The following is a 14,069-nucleotide window of genomic DNA, read 5'->3' as shown; positions in this document are numbered from 1 at the left end:
GAGGTTAGTAGGTAGATGGGGGTGCGGCTTGGTGTGGGAGGAAGGGATGGGTGAGAGGAAGAACCGGTTAGGGAGGCAGAGACAGGTTGGACTGGTTTTGGGATGCAGTGGGTGGGGGGGAAGAGCTGGGCTGGTTGTTTGGTGCAGTGGGGGGAGGGGACGAACTAGGCTGGTTTAGGGATGCAGTGGGGGAAGGGGAGATTTGGAAACTGGTGAAGTCCACATTGATACCATATGGCTGCAGGGTTCCCAGGCGGAATATGAGTTGCTGTTCCTGCAACCTTCGGGTGGCATCATTGTGGCACTGCAGGAGGCCCATGATGGACATGTCATCTAGAGAATGGGAGGGGGAGTGGAAATGGTTCGCGACTGGGAAGTGCAGTTGTTTATTGCGAACCGAGCGTAGGTATTCTGCAAATTGGTCCCCAAGCCTCCGCTTGGTTTCCCCAATGTAGAAGGAGCCACAACGGGTACAGTGGATACAGTACACCACATTGGCAGATGTGCAGGTGAACATCTGCTTGATACGGAAAGTAATCTTAGGGCCTGGGATGGGGGCAAGGGAGGTGGTGTGGGGGAAAGTGTAGCACTTTCTGCGGTTGCAGGGGAAGGTGGCGGGTGAGGTGGGGTTGGAGGGGAGTGTGGAGTGGACAAGGAAGTCATGGAGAGAGTGGTCTCTCTGGAAGGCAGACAAGGGTGGGGATGGAAAAATAGCTTGGGTGGTGGGGTCAGATTGTAGATGGCGAAAGTGTCAGAGGGTGATGCGTTGTATCCAGAGGTCAGTGTAGGTGCGGAAGAAGGACTGTTCCACGTAACCTACAAAGAGGCAGGCATAGCTGGGGCCAATGCGGGTGCCCATGGCCACCCACTTTGTCTGTAGGAAGTGGGAGGAATTGAAAGAGAAGTTGTTGAGGGTGAGGACGAGTTCAGCTGGGCGGATGAGGGTGTCGGTGGAGGGGAACTGGTCGGGCCTGCGGGACAGGAAGAAGTGGAGGGCCTTGAGGCCATCTGCATGAGGAATGCAGGCGAATAGGGACTGGACGTCCATGGTGAAAATGAGGTGTTGGGGATCAGGGAATTGGAAATTCTGGAGGAGGTGGAGGGTGTGGGTGGCGTCACGGACGTAGGTGGGGAGTTCCTGGGCCAAGGGGGAGAAAATGGAGTCCAGGTAGGTGGAGATGAGTTCGGTGGGCAGGAACAGGCGGAGATAATGGGTTGACCAGATTTGTGAATTTTGGGAAGGAGATAGAAGCGGGCAGTGCGTGGTTGGGGAACAATATGGTTGAAGGCTGTGGGTGGGAGGTCACCTGAGGTGATGAGGTCATGCATGGTATTGGAGATGATGGTTTGGTGCTCGGGGGTGGCGTCATCATCAAGGGGGGGGTAGGAGGTGGTGGTGTCAGAGAGTTGGCATTTGGCCTCGGCGATGTAGTTGTCAGTGCGCCATACTACCACTGCGCCTCCTTTGTCTGCGGGTTTGATGGTGAGGTTGGGGTTGGAGCGGAGGGCTGCCCGTTCTGCAGGGGAGATGTTGGAGTGGGTGAGAGGTCGAGGCGGTTAATGTCTCGATGGCAGTTGGAAATGAAGAGGTCGAGGGAGGGCAGGAGGCCTGGGGGTGGTGTCCAGGAGGAGGACTTGTGTTGGAGGTGTGCGAAGGGGTCGTTGGAGGGAGGGTCAGGGTCCTGGTTAAAGAAGTAAGCGTGGAGGCGAAGGCGGCGGAAAAACTGCTCTATGTCCAAACGTGACTGGTACAAGTGAAGCTAAGTGACATTCCAGCTTGTAGTCCAACTTAAGCTGCTTAAGACTCTGCTGCCAATATAACATATTAAGCTTTGAGCAAGGTTCTTGTGGCACAGATGTAGTGTCCCAAGATCTGGGCCAGAACGCCTGGGTTCAAGTTGGACCTGCTCCAGAGGCAGGTCATGTTACATCTGAACAAATTGGCTACAAGTATCTTTAACAGATTAAGAGATATTTAAAAGTTAAATTTTGATCAACACACAGAGTAATATAGCTGCTGAAATTCTCACACCCGTTTTAAGCTTTAGGCATAATAAATGAATTGGCATCAAAAAGTACTTAGAATGCTTTGCTGCCATTTTTCAGAAGAAAATGAGCAAGTAATATGCAGACCCTCATTTCAAAAATCCATCCTCAGGCCATCAATTCCATTCCACTTCCATGTCAATGAATTTGAACTGGATATTTATTATTGTGGCATGCTAAGTGGTGCAATTTATACCCATATACTATCCACAGCCTATATCAATTCTTTCTACCTCTACCTCAGTTCCATCTGCTGCTAAAACTCTTAATAAGGTATGCTATGAACCAATTAGTCCAATGTTTTCCAAGCTAGTCTCCCATCTACTACCTCCTACAAACTTTAACTCATCCAACATTCATACCAAGTTAATTCAACTGTCTCTTTGTTAGCTAACATACATTGGCTCTTGGTCATTAAATTATCATGGTGGTTTTCATATCCCTCTCTGGCCTCGTCCAACCCAGACAGATTTCTGTACTCCTCCAATTCAAGTCATTTGTACCTTCCCGATTTCTCAACTGCTTTTATTATTGGCTCTGATTGCACTTGCACAGATCCTAAGCTCTGGAATTCCCTCCCTCAATGTCAAATCCAAGAAATTATGGTAGTTACTTTGCTGACAAAGTCAGTTAGCATCTCACTGCCATGCACAGAAAACATTTAGCTGGACAAAAGGCACAATGTCATAACATGATGGTCACAACCATTTTCATACAATTAGTCTTAATCTTTTTAAGATATTTTGGCTGCTGCTTTGCAATGACTATATTTTTCACCATGGATCACAAACAAGAACAGGGTAGGAATAATGGGAAATGCAGATGCTGGGGAATCCGAGATAACAAAATGTGGAGCTGGATGAACACAGCAGGCCAAGCAGCATCTCAGGAGTACAAAAGCTGACATTTTTGGTCTAGACCCTTCATCAGAAAAACGTCTCGGCCCGAAATGTCAGCTTTTGTGCTCCTAAGTTGCTGCTGGGCCTGGTGTGTTCATCCAGCTCCACATTTTGTCATCTAAGAACAGGGCAGGGTCAGGATCCCTCCCCCAAATTCACCATCCAAATAACGCTCAGAATTCAAGTGGCAAGTTTAATCATTTGTGACTTCCTTCAGGCTTCTAAATGGTTTATAAAAATTGTGTTGTGGTATCATTTCTTTTTTTGAAGCTTTTATCTTTAAAAAGGTTCAGTGTGACATGCTCTGAAGGCTATCAGGAGGTAAACCTAGTGGTATGACTGTCAGAGATCAAACTGGAGGCTTAAATAGTTCTCCTGAGAAGATGCAAGTTATTTATGCTGAGCAATAATAGCAGTAGGCTTGAATTTATAATGAGTCTGAGGCCTGGACTTGTGCAGAATTGAGGTGGCTCTGTGGACCCTCCAAAATGTCAGCAGGAACCAGGTCAGTGCTGATTTCAAACAGAAACCATTTTCACTGGAACAAAGACAATATTCTAGACTGTGGAAAACAAAAATACTTATTGGAGTTGTAAATACCCTTAAATGGTACATAAGGTTTGCTGGACTGTCAATTATTTCAATGAGCAACCCCTTAAAAACTAGGGGAAAAACAGACAATAGACAATAAGTGCAGGAGTAGGCCATTCGGCCCTTCGAGCCAGCACCACCATTCATTATGATCATGGCTGATCATCCACAATCAGTATCCTGTTCCTGCCTGATCCCCATAACCCTTGATTCCACTATCTTTATGAGCTCTATCCATCTCTTTCTTGAAAGAAATCTGCCTGCTCAAGTTTAAAAAAGCATTCTGGCTGTTTCCTGACATAACCATTAATGCCATAACTATAGTATTATTAATTCTTGATTACTTTCCACAACTAATTTCTTTTTTTTGGCAGGGAAGGGGCAGAGTAAGTTCAGTTTGACTGATAGTTCTAAGCGGTTATCAAAGGATTAGCTGTCTTTGATCTGGGTTATGAATACAAGTCTGTTTGTCTTGCTAAGAGATTAAGTACAGAGGGGATTTAATTGTGCTTTATTGAAAAGGGTGAGCTCCTGTAAATATTCAGAAATTCATTCTACTTTATCACATCATAGCTCCAAATGTCTGCCATGGGGGTTACTAGGAAAATTGGCATCAATGGTGTAAAAAGGCAAATGCTGGAGTTTCAGAGATAATGGGAACTGCAGATGCTGGAGAATTCCAAGATTATAAAATGTGAGGCTGGATGAACACAGCAGGCCAAGCAGCATCTCAGGAGCACAAAAGCTGACGTTTCGGGCCTAGACCCTTCATCAGAGAGGGGGATGGGGAGAGGGAACTGGAATAAATAGGGAGAGAGGGGGAGGCGGACCGAAGATGGAGAGTAAAGAAGATAGGTGGAGAGAGTATAGGTGGGGAGGTAGGGAGGGGATAGGTCAGTCCAGGGAAGACGGACAGGTCAAGGAGGTGGGATGAGGTTAGTAGGTAGCTGGGGGTGCGGCTTGGGGTGGGAGGAAGGGATGGGTGAGAGGAAGAACCGGTTAGGGAGGCAGAGACAGGTTGGACTGGTTTTGGGATGCAGTGGGTGGGGGGGAAGAGGTGGGCTGGTTGTGTGGTGCAGTGGGGGGAGGGGACGAACTGGGCTGGTTTAGGGATGCGGTGGGGAAAGGGGAGATTTTGAAACTGGTAAAGTCCACATTGATACCATATGGCTGCAGGGTTCCCAGGCGGAATATGAGTTGCTGTGCCTGCAACCTTCGGGTGGCATCATTGTGGCAGTGCAGGAGGCCCATGATGGACATGTCATCTAGAGAATGGGAGGGGGAGTGGGAATGGTTTGCGACTGGGAGGTGCAGTTGTTTGTTGCGAACTGAGCGGAGGTGTTCTGCAAAGCGGTCTCCAAGCCTCCGCTTGGTTTCCCCAATGTAGAGGAGGCCGCACCGGGTACAGTGGATGCAGTATACCACATTGGCAGATGTGCAGGTGAACCTCTGCTTAATGTGGAATGTCATCTTGGGGCCTGGGATGGGGGTGAGGGAGGAGGTGTGGGGACAAGTGTAGCATTTCCTGCGGTTGCAGGGGAAGGTGCCGGGTGTGGTGGGGTTGGAGGGCAGTGTGGAGTGAACAAGGGAGTCACGGAGAGAGTGGTCTCTCCGGAAAGCTGACAGGGGAGGGGATGGAAAAATGTCTTGGGTGGTGGGGTCGGATTGTAAATGGTGGAAGTGTCGGAGGATAATGCGTTGTATCCACCTATCTGGACTCCATTTTCTCCCCTTTGGTCCAGGAACTCCCCACCTACGTCCGTCACACCACCCACGCCCTCCACCTCCTCCAGGACTTCCAATTCCCTGGCCCCCAACACCTCATATTCACCATGGACGTCCAGTCCCTGTACACCTGCATTCCGCATGGAGATGGCCTCAAGGCCCTCCGCTTCTTCCTATCCCGCAGGCCCGACCAGTCCCCCTCCACCGACACTCTCATCCGCCTAGCTGAACTCGTCCTCACACTCAACAACTTCTCTTTTGACTCCTCCCACTTCCTACAGACTAAGGGGGTGGCCATGGGCACCCGCATGGGCCCCAGCTATGCCTGCCTCTTTGTAGGTTACGTGGAACAGTCCCTCTTCCGCACCTACACAGGCCCCAAACCCCACCTCTTCCTCCGGTACATTGATGACTGTATCGGCGCCGCCTCTTGCTCCCCAGAGGAGCTCGAACAGTTCATCCACTTCACCAACACCTTCCACCCCAACCTTCAGTTCACCTGGGCCATCTCCAGCACATCCCTCACCTTCCTGGACCTCTCAGTCTCCATCTCAGGCAACCAGCTTGTAACTGATGTCCATTTCAAGCCCACCGACTCCCACAGCTACCTAGAATACACCTCCTCCCACCCACCCTCCTGCAAAAATTCCATCCCCTATTCCCAATTCCTCTGCCTCCGCTGCATCTGCTCCCACGATAAGACATTCCACGCCCGCACATCCCAGATGTCCAAGTTCTTTAAGAACCGCAACTTTCCCCCCCACAGTGATCGAGAACGCCCTTGACCGCGTCTCCCGAATTTCCCGCAATACATCCCTCACACCCCGCCCCCGCCACAACCGCCCCAAGAGGATCCCCCTCGTTCTCACACACCACCCTACCAACCTCCTCCCCATCCCCCTCTCTGATGAAGGGTCTAGGCCCGAAACGTCAGCTTTTGTGCTCCTGAGATGCTGCTTGGCCTACTGTGTTCATCCAGCCTCACATTTTATTATCTTGAAATGCTGGAGTTTGGTGGTCATAAGGTTAACCATAGGCTATGAGGATCTTTCGGACTGGTAACTGGACAGGCATGAAGTGGCGCATAGGGAATACAAAGGGTTGAATGGAGGGCCTAAGGATTAAGAAACAACTGGAACAAAGTCCTAAAGAACTAAGCAAATGCTTTTTTTAAAAAAAGCTCACCTCTGCAGCCTGATGGCTGCCTCTGATCTACATCTGGTAGTGGTAAGACTGACTCCATCTTGTCCGCACCCTTAGAACAAAAGATCCTACAACCTGTGGCAACCCCCCCTCCCATCCTAACCACACCCTAAACAGGACCAGTGAGACAAGCTGGAAAATTTGCCGAACTTGAAAGCAAAATACAAGCAGAATCTCCCAAACTGCCAGATGCGTGATGTAGGGGTGTAAATGCAAGCAGTCCATTTATATTGTGAACTAATAGTTAACTAGGATTTCTTCCTAGATACAAGGTTAACGTGCTTCATAGTGCTATGTGAACGAGGGCAAGGGGGAAAACAGGTTCCAGGTTTCCCTACAAAATCAAAAGGATATCACATACAGACAGCACATCAATGTGGTCAGCAAAAAGAGGTTGCTTTGCAAACTACCACAGCACAATGTCGCAGGGGAGGTGGACTCTAGACAAACATACATAACCGGCTACCATCCGAGGATGCTACAAAATATGTTATGGCCAGGGGCAAGAAGAGTCATGACGACTAGTGGTGGACACAAGAAATAACCTGAAAACGGAGGAAAGTGCCTGGAATCAGCCACACAAAGTTACTACTTGGAAAAACAGGAATACATTGTAATATGAGCTGTTATTTAGAAGGTGTAATCCTATGGGTTGTGCAATGGGTTCTAAGTATAAAAGAGGAACATTCCTCTCTATAGTTTAAAGTATAAGGGGCCTACAAAGCAGCATTTAGTAATTTGTTACAATAAAAGTTTCAGAATCACCATTTGGCAGGTATTGCCAACTCTTACTAAATTTGTACTTCATCGTGAGCCAAAATTCAAAAGAGCAATAAAAAAATGTTTCAGGGAATGAAAGATGAAACTAAAAAAAAAGGCTAAATAATAAACTAATAATTAAAAAGGTACATGTGCAGCAGGTTACATCAATCATGCACGTGTTTACTTTCTTACATCAGTTCTTCTCCAACATGGCTTCTATTGATTGTTCTCCCCAATCACAAGGCTTTATAAATGATCCGTACAATAAATGCATCAAAACAAGAATAAACATAGTAAAAAAAAAAAAAATCACTCTTCTCCCAAAAACAAATATCCATTTGTTACTCTCTAGTTTTCCAGTCACCTTAACTCATGATATTTTTCATACCAAGTGTGGTACGACATATTCTCTTCATCTGTTATATGAAGAATCATGTGTAATTTCCTTCTCCAAAACAATGTAATGGGATACTTAAATATTTATAACTCATACAATAAACAAACATTCAGTACAAAATAGAGACCCAGAAGGGACCTGCAAAATTGTTTGTAGGTTTCAAAACAGCATAAAATTAGCCAGGCTCAGGAAATAAACTCGCAGTTTATATTTAGCGTGGGAGGGGGCCAAAGTCACATTCAGAACATGGGCCTCAAGATTAACCCGCAGCACTCCCTCATCTGAGTGCAACATACAGTTGCTCAATATTCCCCAGTGTGAATGGCTAGCACAGTACATGGATTATGTAGATCAACTGAACCTCAAACCATTGGTCTAAATTCAATATGTCTTTCTTTTTAAGATCAGTGCATATATAATTTTAAAATCGAAGTGGCAAACTGCCAATTACATCCACTAATGTACTTTCTTTGGCATCGAAACTAAGCAAGGTCTATATTCATGTTAAAGAAGTTTGTGATAAAGCAAATAGAGATTAACAGCATCATGCAACGAGATGAATCAATTACAAGGATACTCTGTAGCACAAGCGAGCTAGATATTTATCATCTTACAACGATAACATTAATACCTTTTGTGTCCACACAAACTGAAAAGTGCATTCAGTAAAAGTGTCTCGACAAAAATAATGGCTCTGTATAATTCATTTAGCCTACACAAATCACAAAATCCCCAATTAATAAGAAAATTATGTTTTGGTTTTGGAAATACCTGAATATCATTAGGAATGAATTTTCCCTAGAATTTGTCAGATTTTATTTTAGAAAAACAAAATCAGAAATCCAGACTGCTGTGACATAGCTCAGTTTTCCATGCAATTGCCATTACCAGCCATTTACTTGTCCTAAACACAATATTTACGCATGTCGAGTCCAAAGATGGAACCTGGCACTGTCCGCCTGTTCCTGTGCTTAAAATGGTGGCACTCTTCATAATCACTCTGGCAATTGTCAAGCTTGCAATCCTGTACAACACAGCTACTTAGGACACAATTAAGTCTATTAACCAACAGAAAATAACTGCATCAGGCTGCAATGCAAGGCAGTCAATGTGCTAAATAAAACCAACGCTTGAGTAACTATTACAGACAAATGAAAAACAATGCCATGAGAACATTACATTGGTATTAAATGCCAGTCAGAATCCCAATGATCTTTGTAGAAAATACTTTTGGCTGTTAATTGAGTACATGTCAAATTAATCTTGATCATCACAGCTCTGCAAACAGACCAAATTCTTAAAGCAAAACTATAACTCCTATTCAGTGGGCTTGAAATATTTAAAGAAAAAGCAGCTGAATTGTAGATGCAGCAATGGTAGACTTGCTCAGACCGGTCTGAACCGGTTTTTTACCTTGGGCATGACATTTGTTTCTCCTAGACACTGAATTATATCAGTATTTTGATCAACTTAACATTTTTTGGTGCTTTTGCTCTAGTCATTGTTACAATAAAATAATGGAGAATAGAGCTGACAAGATATCACAAGAGGAGGGTCCTGGGCATAAGAAGTCAATGCACTGGGCTCTGTTCTTGTCTCACAGCTTGAACAGGAGATCCCATCAGCACCAAATACAACATTGCTAACAGAACTGCAGAAATTGCTTCCTTTTAGCCATGTAGTGCTTGTTACATAAACGACAGAGAGTATCATACCTTCTTTTAAACACTAAAAATACATAAAGTTCATCAGCTTGGCTGAATTTACCTTATTTTGGTGGAACAAAGATGGAGGAAATTTCCAGAAGGCCTCTCTGAGTCCGGCTACAGCAATTGTCAATCTTTAACCTATTCTGTGCTGCTATTGGTTAAACACTACATGGTAGGAGATGATTGGTTTGCAGCGAGAAGCTGTACAGCTGCTGCTACCTTGTTTCAGGCAGCATCTTTCTGCATTGCAGCCTAGATCATAAGAACAGGAAAGCATGCATACATGCAGATTGACAAACACATAGACAGAAAGGGAGGGCGGGTGGTTGGGGCAGATGGTGGGGGTGGGAGTTGGAATTTAAAGGCTGCTGAAAAGAAAAGCTATTTTCAGTGACAATGGCGCTTTGACATGGCACATGAAATTATTGTTTCACTCCACTTTGTTGTGCCATGTAGGGCCTGCTAGTGCAGCCATTTTTTAATATTTTCTTCTAAATATTGAGAAAACTAAAATAAGGTTCAGTAAGGTCATGACAGTGAATGTTATTTTCTCAGCTTGAGGTGTGAAGGTTGACATCACTACTTGAAAAGACCGTATTTATTCTGGACTAAATTAAATGGGAACAGAGGAGGAAGGGAAAAATAAGTAATCTGAAAATAAAGTCAGTTGCTACCTTTCACCCTATTTTGGCAAGATGTTTAACCAAGAGCTTCAGACCATATAAGTGAAAGAGACCATTCAAGGTACTTTGAATCTGAACACACAAAAATGAAAATAAACTAAACCAACTATGCCAGTATGAAAATTTTTACAAATTTCTTCCAATAAATAAAAGTTTATACATGTTTCATAAATGGTCAAAGGAAAATTGACTGCAAATAAGATCTTTGATGCAGCCTACCAACTTCTTTTTGATCGTTTTGATCGAGCAAGGTTCCATGAGATCTTCCCAAATTCCTTTCAAAGTACCACAAAGATAGAAAAAGTAGGTGCTACCCATCTACGAGCCAAAATTCACTGATAAGATAATTTTAGGCACCCAATTTATCCCCATCCAACTACGGCAGACTGCTTGCTCAGCCACCACTTGAATTTGGCTCATATTTACTACAGAGCTATTTAGCACGTTCTCCCTACAGTTGTCTGGCTCCTGGCCCAGTCACACCAACATCAATAGAGTCTCAAAGTGTAGAAATCCTCATTCCTTCCTGTCCTCCCTTCCTTCTACAATCTGTAAGTCTTTAAAAACACAAAGGAGCTATTGCAACTGTTGACCTGGTTGTTGCCCTGCAACATGGTGTGGCCACAAGGTTACATGATTTGTAAAGAAAGAACCCTGCAAATCAGTAAAACTGGTTTGTCAGCTGACATACTGGCCACCAAATTACAGAAGAAGTCAAGTATCAGTGTATCATTATTGTGGCCCTGGAGAATTCTATTGCTACCAAGGAACTGCAGCAAATTCTCTAGATGATGCACACTGTTGGAGCAAATGTAATGTATGTAACAAACTAAGCACTCAGCATACAACACGAGTTCCTGGAATTGAAAAACTAAAATATTGAGAAGTAGAAAAACAAATAGGCTGAAGGAATCCATAACAGTTTGTGGGGGATGGCAGAAAAGAAGAATAATAAAAAAGTGAAGCAACTAAAATGAAAACATAAGCACGGTCAAAATCATAAACTTTTAAAGATGCTTTTGAAGTGGGGTCAGTGATCACAACACAACGCAAATCAACATGGTTCTCAGAGGATAATCTCAGGGTTAGGATATACTGACTTAAAATTTCAATTTGAAGGTGCAACAGATTGAGGGATTGGAAAAAAAACTATCCAAATCACAGCAACAAAAAAGGTGCGCACAGAACTGGAGAAGTTATGCCAATAGGTTGGAGAGAGCTTGAAGCAAGCAACTGAAGCTGGATCTGAGGATTTTGAAAGTGTACTCACTGTAGCATAGGAAACCAAAGTATGACATGAAAATGGGTAATAGGTGCGTGACAGGAATTGGCAGACTCTAGATTAGTCGACACCTGTGAAAGGTTCATACTGGGACATTAACAATATTGAAATCAATCACGAGTATGATGTGGTCCTCATGGGCATAGAAGATTGGATGCCAAGTCATGCAGTGTCTTTAAGACAGAGATAGTTAGGAACCTGATTACAAAGAGATCAAAGATTATGGTGAGAAAGGCAGGAAGATGTGGTTGAGAAACACAATCAGCCATGATCAAAAGACCTGATTTTCCAAATGGCCTAATTCTGCTCCTCTATCTCATGATTTTAAGAAAGCTCAGCAATATTAAGGGCAAGGCAAGTGTACAATGAACAATTTTCTACAGATGCATGGTATGCATCTGGACAACAGGCTGAATGTGAAATTGGAAGTTCAGCATGAAAAAAAATGTCAAGCTTGTGGAGGCTGCCAGACAGTTAAAGTCAGAGATCAAACGGCTCACAGAAGGTCCAACAAATTTCATAATACTAATGGCTTTGAGTTATTATACTGGATGAAAATTATATCCAAAGTGCTCAAGACAGCAATATCAGTAACTTGTATTTACTGGAGTAAAACTTTGACATTATTCACAGAAACATTTGCCAACAGAGAAAATTTAACACCAAGACCAAAGAAGGTATTATGACAGGTGACTAAGTGTTTGCTCAGTGGCAGGTTTCTAAAACTCCAGAGCCTAGCACCCAGCCAGCTGACGGCTTGACTGCCAACAAGGGTGTGATTAAAATCAGTGATACACAAAAGGCCAGAATTAAAGCAGCAGAGATCTTAAAAGGCTGCAGGGCTGGAGAAAGTCATGACAGAGAAAGACAATGATACGGGGGATTTGGAAATAAATGAGAATTATAAATTCAAAGCATTCCCCAGGCATAACAGATGAAGCAAGAGCAGGAATAGATAATTCAGCCCCATTAGCCTGATCCACCATTCGGTATGATCACGCTGATCTCATCTCAGCCTCAAGTCCACTTTTGTGCCCATTCTCCATAACCCATCAGCTCTGGGGTAGTGAATTCCACACATTACGACCTTTGAAAGAAACCAAGACAAAATGGGCCAAGTGCTGGAAAATGGGATTCAAATAGTTAGGTGATAATGGGAACTGCAGATGCTGTAGAATCCAAGATAACAAAGTGTGGAGCTGGATGAGGACAGCAGGCCAAGCAGCATCTCAGGAGCTCCTGAGATGCTGCTTGGCTTGCTGTGTTCATCCAGCTCCATACTTTGTTATCTTCAACTGGTTAGGTAGTTGCTTTTGACTGGAGTGGACGTGACATGCCGAAGGATCTTTTTCTGTGCTGTGGAAGTCTATGAGTCCATGAGAAGTAATGTCTCATCATCCCTCTTTCAAACCTGCTATCCATTATCCTAAAACTACTGACCTCTCATTCTAGATTGCCCCAGAAGAGAAAACATCCTCTATAAGACTACTTTGTCAATCACCCTTAACATCTTATATCCCTCAACTAGATCTGCTCTCATTCGTCCAAACACCAGATAATATATGCCAAAATAGCTCAATCTCTCTTCATAAGTTAAAGCCCTCACCTCTGGAATCAATCTCGTGAATCTCTCCTTAACTGCCTCCAATGTATCTACATCCCTCCTGAACTCAGGGAACCAAAAAATTGTATGCAATACTTCAGGAGCAGTCTCAGTGATGCCTTGTATAGTTGCAGGAACACTTTCCTGTTTGTATACACTATTCCTTTAGTAATAAGTACCAAAATTAAATTTTTCTTCATTGCTACCCACTATACCTATATTCTAGTTTTCTTTAAAATTCATGCACAAGGACACCCAGATCCCTCTGCATCAAAGGACTCTGAAGTTACTATATAAAAACTAAAAGAACTGCAGATGCTATAAATCAGGAATAAAAACAGAAGTTGCTGGAAAAGCTCAGCTGGTCTCGCAGTACCTGTGAAGGAAAATAAAGCCTCTCTGAGGAAGAGTCACTGGACCTGAAACATTAACTCTGATTTTTTTTTGCTTCTTTCTTCACAGATGCTGCTAAAACCTGCTGAGCTTTTCCCGTAACTTCTATTTTTGTTGGTGACTCTGAAGTCACATTGATTTAGATAATTACTAACCGTTGCGTTCTTCTGACCAAAAATGGATAGTCCCACCTATCCACATTAAACATATCAAGTTTATTTATGAAGTTATGACCTGCTCACTTCACCTATTCACATCAATTTTTAATTTCATATTTCACTGCTGCAACTTAATTTTCTTGCTTATTTTAAGTTCAGATGCAAATTTGACAATATTGCCTTCTGTCCCTGCACCCAAATCACTAATATATGGATTCTAAATTGTTGAGGCCCTGAAGATCAAACCCTGTGACAACCTACTTCTTGTATCTTTCCAAAGAGAAACAGACCCATTTATTCCAATATCCATTTTCTGATTGTTAGCTAATCCTCTATCCAAGGGAGTCAATGTAGGTGAATGAAATATGATAGAAAATACAGGCAGTTTTGTATGAGTTCAAGTTTACCAATGGTAAAACATGGAACAGACTGCAACAAATAGAGGATAAATAAATGGTAACAAAGGCATGAACAAGGGTTTCAACTAAAGTTGTGCTGAGACAGGATCAGTGTCACACAATGTTATGGTGGTGAAAGTAGGTTGTCATGGTGATAGAGTAGCCGTGTTGTCAGAAGCTCAACACACATTCAAATTGGATGCTAAAGTTACAAATAATC

The 14,069-nt window shown here is 43.6% G+C and overlaps 1 protein-coding gene across 15 annotated transcripts in view; it reads right to left on the bottom strand.

Annotated features, from left to right (window-relative positions):
• Window positions 1-14,069, bottom strand: part of zmynd8 (zinc finger, MYND-type containing 8) — a 145,056-nt gene that overhangs the window by 87,098 nt on the left and 43,889 nt on the right. Inside the window, exon 1 of one of the 15 annotated variants that reach the window (XM_048549864.2) lies at window positions 9,391-9,489. The exons of the other annotated variants lie outside the window; for them this stretch is intronic. The gene's annotated coding sequence lies outside the window, so the exon portion shown is untranslated. Of the gene's footprint in view, window positions 1-9,390; window positions 9,490-14,069 lie in introns of those variants that run through there. 15 annotated transcript variants of the gene reach the window in all.

This window comes from Stegostoma tigrinum, chromosome 19 (assembly GCF_030684315.1).
Source record: "Stegostoma tigrinum isolate sSteTig4 chromosome 19, sSteTig4.hap1, whole genome shotgun sequence".
NCBI classification, from domain to species: Eukaryota; Metazoa; Chordata; class Chondrichthyes; order Orectolobiformes; family Stegostomatidae; genus Stegostoma; species Stegostoma tigrinum.
This window is presented reverse-complemented; position numbering and strand designations above follow the sequence as displayed.